This window comes from Hyla sarda, chromosome 4, assembly GCF_029499605.1.
Source record: "Hyla sarda isolate aHylSar1 chromosome 4, aHylSar1.hap1, whole genome shotgun sequence".
NCBI lineage: Eukaryota > Metazoa > Chordata > Amphibia > Anura > Hylidae > Hyla > Hyla sarda.
The window spans coordinates 29302792-29313755 of NC_079192.1; positions in this window are offsets into that span (position 1 = coordinate 29302792).

Sequence of the window (10964 nt, forward strand, 5' to 3'; positions counted from 1 at the left end):
TGCCTCCAGCTGTTGCAAAACTACACCTCCCAAAGGCTGTCTGGGCATGCTGGGAGTTGTAGTTTTGCAACAGCTGGAGGCACCTTGATCTGGAAACACTGCCTTACGGACACAGCGATTTTTATTATTTTTAGAGATGAGCGAACTTACAGTAAATTCGATTCATCACGAACTTCTCAGCTCGGCGGTTGCTGACTTTTCCTGCATAAATTAGTTCAGCTTTCCGGTGCTCCGGTGGGCTGGAAAAGGTTGATACATTCCTAGGAAAGAGTCTCCTAGGACTGTATCCACCTTTTCCAGCCCACGGGAGCACCGGAAAGCTGAACTAATTTATGCAGGAAAAGTCATCAACTGCCGAGCCGAGAAGTTCGTGACGAATCGAATTTACTGTAAGTTCGCTCATCTATAATTATTTTACTACTTAAAAAAAAAAAAAAAAAAATTTTTTTTTTTTTTTGTTAAAATTAGTTTTTTTTAAATTGCCCAGTTTTATAATTTTTTCCTATATGGGGCTGTATGAGGGCTCATTTTCTTTTGCGCATGTCTTTTGATGGGACATTTTGATCACTTTTTATAATAAAAAAAAATCAGACCTATGGCGTTTTGTTATATTTTTTTTTTGCTTCTATATTACGTTTATTAATTCGGACGTTTCTACATGCGGGTCTACAAAGTAGGGGTGGGGGCTTATATTGAATTATTATTTTTTTAAATTTCTTGTATTCTTTATTTTACACTTTTTCAGTCTCCATAGGTGACTCTTATAAGCAATCCTGATTATATATATATATATATATATATATATATACACACAGTATAATACTGATCAGTGCTATCTTGTACAGCATGAGGGATCCTGTGTGTAGAGGGTAGAAAGAGACCTCCCGCCACTATTTGCACTCATCGGACCCCCACTAACGCACTGCTGAGGTCTAAAAAGGCTTCCAAACCTACAGGCATCTTATATCCTCCTTATACATGCCATGATGGGCATTGATGACAGCATCCAAAGGGTTAATGGCAGACATCAGCTTGAATGCTGATGTCGGCCATTGGTGAGTCCCCGGCGCATGTTCTTAAAGGGGTTGTGTGCTGCCCTGCCTTTCGGAGCTCCGCACGCAGCGTCCGGAAGTTCATTACTCCAAACACTGTGTGCGGGCTTCCGTGTTCATGGCCGCCGGGCGTGACGTCACACCCGGCCAGCTCGTGACGTCTCGCCCGCCCCCTCTACCAAAGTCTATGGGAAGGGGGCGTGATAGCGGTCGCGCCCCCTTCCCATAGACTTTCGTTGAGGGGACGGGCGTGGCGTCACGTCCGGCTGCCGCGAACACTGAAGCCCGCACACAGCGTTCCAAGTAATGAACTTCCGGACGCTGCGTGCGGAGCTCCGAAAGGCAGGGCAGCGCACAACCCCTTTAAAACGAGCCCTACCTTACCTGGATCCGCCCGGCCATTCGCCCGTAATTGTAGTTTTATTCTATGTGTATATCTTGCTGTAACTGGCATGGGCAGGGCTTCTGCAGGTTAACTGGCACTGATGTCAGCGCCGCTTATGAATATTCATTCCCCCTCCCTCCAGCTCCCCCTCTCTACGCCGCTCCCAACTGGAGGAAGGGGGGATGAATATTCATAAGCGGCGCTGACATCAGTGCCAGTTAACCTGCAGAAGCCCCGCCCATGCCAGATAAATCAAGATATACACATAGAATAAAACTACAATCGCGGGCAAATGGCCGGGCGGATCCGGGCAAGGTAGGGCTCGTTTTAATCAGGGTCTCCCGCACTATCCACCAGTACTGTGGATAGTGCGGGAGAAAATATCTGACAGTTTTCCTTTAAGAAGTTTGGAAGTTCAAGTACCCTAGAGAAGTGTTTACCCACCGGAGGCTATCCAGCCTTTACAAAACCACAACTCCCATCATGCCCTGACAGTCTTCAGCTGCTGAAGAACATCTTATTTCACAGCAGACTATTGTACAATTAGTGAGGTTGCATCACCTACTGTATCCATCCCCTGTCTGCTCCTCTGTGGTGGTGTTGTTCAGCAAAAGGCAGCAAATTGTAATTATACCTCGTTCTTTCCTAATTTTTCCAACCAAGATATATATGTGTATATGGTCAGAGGTCATGACATCACTCAGGGGCGGGGCTAGATCTCCAAGACAAGATCCAGCCACACTTCCTGAGACAGCAGAGGATGATGCGTTGTCTCAGGAGAGAGGGAGGAGCTGGGGAGCTGCAAAGACAACACCACACCGACAATCAGAGGACTACAAAACTTCCTGTCAGGAGAGAGGAGCCAAGGGGCTGTGGAGACAACACCATACTGACAATAAGAGGACTACACAACTTCCTGTCAGAAGGGAGGGAGGAGAGGGCAAGCTGCTGATAAAACACCACACTGAAAATGAGAGGACTACATAACTTCCTGAAAGAGGGCAATCACACAAAAGCATGCTGAAGCGAGTGCAATGTGTAATAACACTATCTTAGTTATATATCTCGTGATAGTTTTATTAAAATGTAATTTTCTGCCAAGGTAATACACTTTTAAAGGGTTAATTTTTTTTGAGCCCCACTCAGACTTCCTGTTTTGCGCTCTTATTTTGCGCCTCCTGTGTTACGGTGCCATGTGAGCGCGCTCGGTCTATGCTGTCCTACATTCTGTTATTCCGCCTTTGCTCTGTGACCTCAGCGTCCTTTCAGTCACGTGTTCTCTGATCTGACAGACGGTCACATACTTCACGCCTCTCCGGTGCCGATTCTCGTAATATGTTCCTTCTTGAAAGTGTCGAGGGCGTGCGTACCTTGTGGGTTCTGTGCGAATATAGATCAAGGCTGACATTTGTGCATAGACGCAGCCCGTGGATGGGTAGACAGTGGTTTTTGGGTCCATGAGAAACCACAGTGCCCCTCCTCCTCCATTGTGCTGCCGATTGCACTTCCTCAGTAGCCGCAGAGCTGCGGTTCATCTAAAAAAAAGGGAAGCATTACTTTTTCAAACGTGCAGAATTTTACTTGAATTTTATGTTTTTTTTTACATTTTATTATAGAAATCACATTTATAGTGTATGTGTGCCTTTAAATGTCTTAGATCATTTGAGCAAGTGGTCAGCCCGGACTGCCACCAATTACAAGAATAAAGGCTAATGTACCAAGTCATGTGCCCCACTTGTCAAAGAGATGTCTCTATTTCCAAGGCAGTCTCATCCCTAAGCACGGCCAATCCAGCGTTCAGGTGACCTGCTGTTATGGCCAGGGGAGTATTATCTGGACAAACATTTCCCCTGCAAATTGGGGGGGGGGGCATGTTATCCTGGAATGGGCCAGGCCTAATAGAGCAAAGAGCTGTAGGGGCTGGTCAGCGGTGATTATATAACTCAGAGGGGCAGGACTAAATCTTAGAGATAATATCTAGCCACACCTCCTGAGTAGAGGCTGATGTGTTGTCTCAGGAGAGAGGGAGGAGCCAGGGAGCTGCTGAGACAGAACCACACTGACAATGAGGAATACACAACTTCCTGTCAGGATAGTTGTTGAGCCAGAGAGCTGCCAAGACAACACCGCACTCACAATAAGAGAACTACAACACTTCCTGTCAAGAAAGGAGGAGCTGCTAATGCAACACCACATTGACAATGAGAAGACTACACAACTTCCTGTGAGAAGAGAGGGAGGAGTTGGGGAGCTACTGAGACAACACTACAATGAGAATGAGAGGACTACACAACTTGTCAGGAGAGAGGAGGAGCCAGGGAGCTGCTAAGACAAAACCACTGTAAAAAAGTTGAGTTTGGCTTTGTAGGGTAGCACTGTTATGGTAGTACTTAACTAGTGTTGCAGCCATTTAAAGAGGTTTTGTCACTATAGATACTTCTTCCCTATCCACAGTCTGACTGCAGAGAGTCCGGCCGGTGGGGTTGCCGCAATATCTGAAACTGGACTCCCGAAGCTCCTGTCTGAATGGAGTGGCAGTGCCCCTATTGGTCAGCCTCTTGCTTCGTTGTTAGTGTTAGTGCCGATGATAGCTACACCATGGTGAGAAAACTTATTTAAAGGGGTACTCCAGTGGAAACATTATTATTATTTTTCTTTCAGATCAACTTGAGCCAGAAAGGTAAACAGATTTGTAAATGACTTCTATTTAAAAATCTTAACCCTTCCTGTACTTATCAGCTGCTGTATACTGCTGATGAGGCTGTGTAGTTCTTTTCTGTCTGACCACAGTGCTCTCTGCTGACACCTCTGTCAATGTCAGGAACTGTCCAGAGTAGGAGCAAATCCCCATAACAAACCTCTCCTGCTCTGGACAGTTCCTGATATGGACAGAGGTGTCAGCAGAGAGCACTGTGGTCAGACCGAAAGGAAATCCATAAAGAAAATAATTTCCTCTGGAGCATACAGCAGCTGATAAGTACTGGAAGGATTCAAATTGTTAAATAGAAGTAATTTACAAATTTGTTTAACTTTCTGACACCAGTTGATTTAAAAAAAAAATGTTTTTTCCACCGGAGTACCCCTTTAATGATAGATTAAATATTGTGGGGTTGTAGGCAGCGGACCCCCTTCTATCAGTTAGCTATATACTGTACATGCCTTACATGTATGGTGGAGGCCCATAAACATGTCAACATACCATACATTTCATCCATATTGATACAATAGTTTAAAAGTTGGAGAGGAAAACAGGTTAAATTTCCCGTAGTTCCCTTGTCAGTCCCTCAGTAGATGCTGGATGTAGGGTGCGGACAGAGATAAGTGTATATAAAGATGGGGGCTTCCGGCTCCTAAAATTCCCATAGAGTTTTATAATAATTCTACTAAACTTAATTGTTGAATTCAGCTTCATCTCTGAACAGTGGTCACCAAGGGCCAAGTGTTGTCTAGAGCTACGTGGTCACGGCAGCCAGTCACTGAACACAGTGGTGACCGCGCTATGGACGCCGCCTCCACAACATTACAACTTCAGGGAAATTTGGGCAATTTTATTAACATGACGGGGGGATGGGGTTGTAGGGTTGTCTTTGTCAGTACCCATAGATCACTGTATTATTATAATATCATGGTAATATTTCTATCATGTTTAGAATCTATTCACTGGGTATGATTTTATTATTGGTTTGTACAGGTTGCCGTGGTTTTTATATTTATTTGTAGTGGGGATTGTTTTTACACAATTTTTATTATTTGTTTTTAGCTCACTTTATATACTGGGACATTTTAGGTGGGTGCACATTTCACTTTAATGTTACTGTATGTAAATTTTATGTGGGGGTATTATTCACTTTAATCATGTTATCTTATGCAAATTAATTTGTATTTTGATTCATTAATTATGACCAGTATTCAAATAGTAGAATATGCATTATAGAAGGATGAAATATGTATAGATATTTTAGCAAAAATGTATGAATGGATTTAAATAGACACATTATTATGTATGAATTACGGTAATGTATTTTTATTGATTAATATGCACAATTATGGTACTAGTCTGTATAATACATTTTTTGGTGTGGTTTACATGTATTTATGTTTAACAAATTCATTCTGATATGCACTTTGGTAGGTATACGGTATTTATATGTATTTATTTTTTCAATTAATTTATTTTGATATGCACATTGGTGTGTGTGTGTGTGTGTGTGTATATTAGGGATCGACCGATATCGTTTTTTTAGGGCCGATACCGATACCGATAATCGGTGCAGGTTAGGGCCGATAGCCGATAACTTATACCGGAATATCGGTATAAGTTATCGGCTATTTAACCCCCTGCGACACCGCTGCAGATCATTGATTTAAAGCGGGCGCTTTAAATCAATGATCTGCAGTGGCTTTTGTGGGGCCATAGACCGCCGCCACCACCCGCTTCTCTCCCCTACCTGCCAGGGTGCTCCGGGCCATCCATCGTTCATGTAGTGTCCGGGGGCGTTCCGGGTGGAGGGTGGTCTGGTCCGGGCTGTCCTTCTTCTCCGGCGGTCATCTTCTCCACTCCGGGCAGGCTCCGGCCTAGTACGCTGCATAGACACCGCTGCGCAGTGACGCCCGTGCGCAGCGACGCACCTGACGTCACGGCGTAGCGGCGTCTATGCAGCGTACTAGGCCGGAGCCTGCCCGGAGTGGAGAAGAAGACCGTGGGAGAAGAAGGACAGCCCGGACCGGACCACCCTCCACCCGGAACGCCCCCGGACACTACATGAAGGAAGGATGGCCTGGACCACCCCCATTACGGGTAAGTTAAATTTTTTTATTGACTCGGAGGGTGGGGGAGGGGCCCGACCGGTATAGCGGTATGGGAAAAAATCCATACCGGTATACCGCCTAGCATCACGGTGGGTCGGGGGTGCGGTTCGGCGGGTCGGGGGGTGGCGGTCGCGGTGCGGTGGGGGCGGTGCGGGGGGCGGGGCATTATCGGCTTATCGGCAAGATAATTGCCGATAGCGATAATGCCCAAAATCGTGATTATCGGCCGATAATATCGGCCATACCGATAATCGGTCGATCCCTAGTGTATATATTTATATATATATATATATATATATATATATATATATATATATAATATATATATATATATATAAATAATATTGTAAGGATTCCTCCTTGGGGATTAGCTCCGGGATCGTCCTGGACACTGCCACGGGACACGTTTCCACTCAATAAACCCGCAGACAACGGTTATTACTGCAAGCCTGGCACATTGCCAGCTTTATTTAGACAGGTTGCAGGGGGAAAACAAACATAATGGAGGAACAAAATAAAATCCTAGACCGTCTGGTCACTGACTACAAATATCAGCATGCCCTGACTACTAGCTGGTGAGCTACCCTGTGACTCCTGCAACCTGTTACTCACAGTTCACACCCTTTCTTGGACCACTCACAGATTCCAGCTGTGTGCTTCCTGAGTGTCTCCCCCTACAGCGATGTGCTGTTTCCCAGGGAGAGCCCCAACTATTCTGTTTCCTTTCCTTTTAGGGTGCATTCCCACAGGGCATATACGCAGCGTATTTGACGCTGCGCAAAATTTATGGCAGCAGCGGGAAATACGCTGCGTATTCCTCGCTCACTATACACACAGGGCTTTCAGGCGGCAGCCCTATGTGTGCAGTGGGTTTTGGAGGCGGAGCCGCGCGTCACAGACACGCCGGCACACGGCCCCACCTCCAAAACTCACTGCATACATAGGGCTGCCACCGGAAAGCCCTGTGTGTATAGAGAGTGAGGAATACGCAGTGTATTTCCCGCTGCTGCCATAAATTTTGCGCAGCGTCAAATACACTGCGTATACGCCCTGTCGGAATGCACCCTTAGACACACTTTCCCTTCCTGATACCTCATTAATCAGGCCACTGGTGGAGCATTCTCCAGAGTTAGCAAGGATAATACACCCTTTCCTTGCCACACTGCCACAATACAGTGGTCCCTCAACATACGATGGTAATCCGTTCCAAATGAACCATCGTTTGTTGAAACCATCGTATGTCGAGGGATCCGTGCAATGTAAAGTATAGGACAGTGGTCTACAACCTGCGGACCTCCAGATATTGCAAAACTACAACACCCAGCAGGCCCGGACAGCCGTTGGCTGTCTGGGCATGCTGAGTGTTGTAGTTTTGCAACATCTGGAGGTCCACAGGTTGAAGACCACTGGTAGAGGAAGTTGTACTAACCTGTCCCCGCCGCTCCGGACCGTCACCACTCGTCACCGCTGCCCTGGATGTCGCCTTCCATCGCTGTCGCCGCGTCCCCGAGGTGTCCCCAACGCTCCGGTAAGGCCTCTGCTTCCCCGGCATCCGCGTGCTCCGTCGCCGCCATCACGTCGCTACGCACGCTGCTCCTATTGGATGACGGGACGGCGTGCGCAGCGACATGATGACGTCGATGGAGAGCGCCGACGATGCCGGGGATCCCGAAGAGGACGCGCCGGAGCCCCGAGGACAGGTAAGAAACATCACCGGGGCACCGAAAACGGCTATCCGGCGGCAGCTGAAGCAGTCTGCGCTGCCGGATAGCCGTTTATGCGATGGCCCCGACATACAAAAGCATCGTATGTTGATGCTGCCTTCAACATGCGATGGCCTCTGAGAGGCCATCGCATGTTGAAATTATCGTATGTCGGGGCCATCGTAGGTCGGGGGGGTCACTGTTTATATATATATATATATATATATATATATATATATATATATATATATATATAATTTAACATATATTTTCAAGATATCCCTAATATATTCAGATCTTTAATTTGTAGAGTTTATGAATCTTAATCCTTCCAGTACTTATCAGCTGCTGTATGCTCCAGAGGAAGTTATTTTCTGTCTGACCACAGTGCTTTCTGCTGACACCTCTGTCTGTGTCAGGAACTGTCCAGAGAAGAAGAGGTTTGCTCTGGGGATTTGCTCCTACACTGGAAAGTTCCTGACATGGACAGAGGTGGCAGCAGAAAGCACTGTGGTCAGACAGAAAATAACTTTCCACGCTAAATTTCCTTATTGGATCCACGCCGTTAAAATGTGTCCGGAATCTGCACTTATATCAAGCCAGAAAGTTAAACAGATTTTTAAATTGCTATTTAAAATTTTTAATCCTTCCAGTACTTAGCTGCTGTATGCTCCAGAGGAAGTTCTTTTCTTTTTGTAGTTCTTTTCAGTCTGACCACAGTGCTCTCCCCATAGCAAACCTCTCCTGCTCTGGACAGTTCCTGACATGGACAGAGGTGTCAGCAAAGAGCACTGTGGTCAGACAGAAAATAAATTCTAAAAGAAAAGAACTTCCTCTGTACTATACAGCAGCTGATAAGTACTGGAAGGATTATGATTTTTAAATAGAAGTTATTTACAAATCCGTGTAACTTTCTGGCACCAGTTGATTTAAAATAAATTTCTCGACCGGAGTACCCCTTTAATACCACTGACTTAAAGGGACATTCTTCTATGCCGCCATGTGAAGGGCAGCCATATTGTTTGGATATTGCACTCAGTAGTCCACTGTTTACACCTTGTGATCAGCTTACGACTCAGGACACATATACCAAGGATTTTCTGCGTACAGTACAGTGCGGAGGGTTTGTGTTTGTATGTTCTCGCCTTATCGGTCACAAATGCTTCCTTTGGTGGTACAACATGCCACCGCTTTGTGCATGTGTCAGCACTCACCCACACATGTAAGGCCTCCTTTACATCTGCTCCTCCGTTCGGGGCCAGAAAATGGAGCCAGACACATGGCACAACAGATACCGTCAGATCACATTGACTTCAATGGATTCTCGCTCTCCTATTTGAGACCGGTCCCTCTAATGAAACCCATTCTGCGATGGAGCTCCAACGCAAATTTGATATGCACTGGATTTTTTTAAGGCTTCATGGCAGAAATCTAAGGCCGAAACTTGCATTTTTTTTGTTGTGAATATGGTGGCAAATCTTAGTTCTATTGCAATTCACACTGACCTATGGCTTTTCTAGGCAATATAATAATAATGGAGATGCTGTGTTTAATGTGAATGTCCACATGTGAATGGGGCCCCTGAACTGACTATTATGTGCATCAATCTCCATCTTGTACCCTGATGCAGAAAATCACAGTGCAGGGGCATAAAGAGTCAGATGGAACAGTTCGGCAACACGTGGGCAAAACAGTACAAAATCAAAGGCATTATCAGAACAAGCAAGGAATCAATCCTGGGAAGTGGTGTAGTACAAAGTCAGCAGACAAAAGGCAATGTCAGAGAACTGCCAAAAAAGTCAGGTCACAGGAACTGTTTGAGATGTGAGAGGGAAACTGGTCCCATGCATATTTGCTGAAGTTGTAGTAAGATCAAGTCCTTCTGGGACTGTATATGCTCAATATAGTCACAAATATCAGGTCATCTCTTGACTAAAACCCCTTAGCTTTGGTATCAGTCTTACTGAGCTCCATTGGCTTACCCAAAAAAAGTTCTGCTTTGATATTGTCTGCTTAGTCATCCCCAGACACAGGAGATGCTCACAACCCCCACCTATAACTGAGTGGCATCATGAAATGTCTCACCTATATAGCATGTAGGTGTTATCAGCCATAAGACAAAAAAAAATAAAAAATCTCAAAATCTGTCAGCTAGAGATGAGCGAACTTACAGTAAATTCGATTCGTCACCAACTTCTCGGCTCGGCAGTTGATGACTTTTCCTGCATAAATGAGTTCAGCTTTCAGGTGCTCCAGTGGGCTGGAAAAAGTGGATACAGTCCTAGGAAAGAGTCTCCTAGGACTGTATCCACCTTTTCCAGCCCACGGGAGCACCGGAAAGCTGAACTAATTTATGCAGGATAAGTCATCAACTGCCGAGCCGAGAAGTTTGTGACGAATCGAATTTACTGTAAGTTCGCTCATCTCTACTGGCAGCCATTAATGACCTTCTGAGACTCTCCAGAATTCCAAAGACAAAAGACAGAACATTCAATGAATCAATCCTAGAACGCGGTGTAGTACAAAATCAGCAAGCAAAAGGCAACATCTGAGAACTGGCAAAAGGTCAGGTCACAGGAGTTCAGATCAGGAAAACAGGCACAGGCAGAATAGAAAGACTAATGAATTGCAAAAGGTCAATCACAGTATAGGTTTTTTGACATTAGGGAGCTTTATAGGGGTACTCCGCCCCTGGACATCTTATACCCTATTCAAGGATAGGGCACAAGATGTCTGATCATGGGGGTCCTGCTGATGGGGACCCCCGCAATCTCCCTGCTGCGCCAGCATTAGTTTAGCGCGCCATGTGCAGTGCCGGAGGCTCGTGATGTGTCGGCCGTGCCCCGCTCATGATGTCACAGCCACGTCCCCTGAATGCAAGTCTATGGGAGGGGGTGTGACGGCCGTCACGACCCCTCCCATAGACTTGCATTGAGGGGGCACTGCCGTGACATCACGAGCGGGGCGTCACGAGCCTCTGCCCCGCATTGCCAGTTATCCAGCACAGAGGTAAAT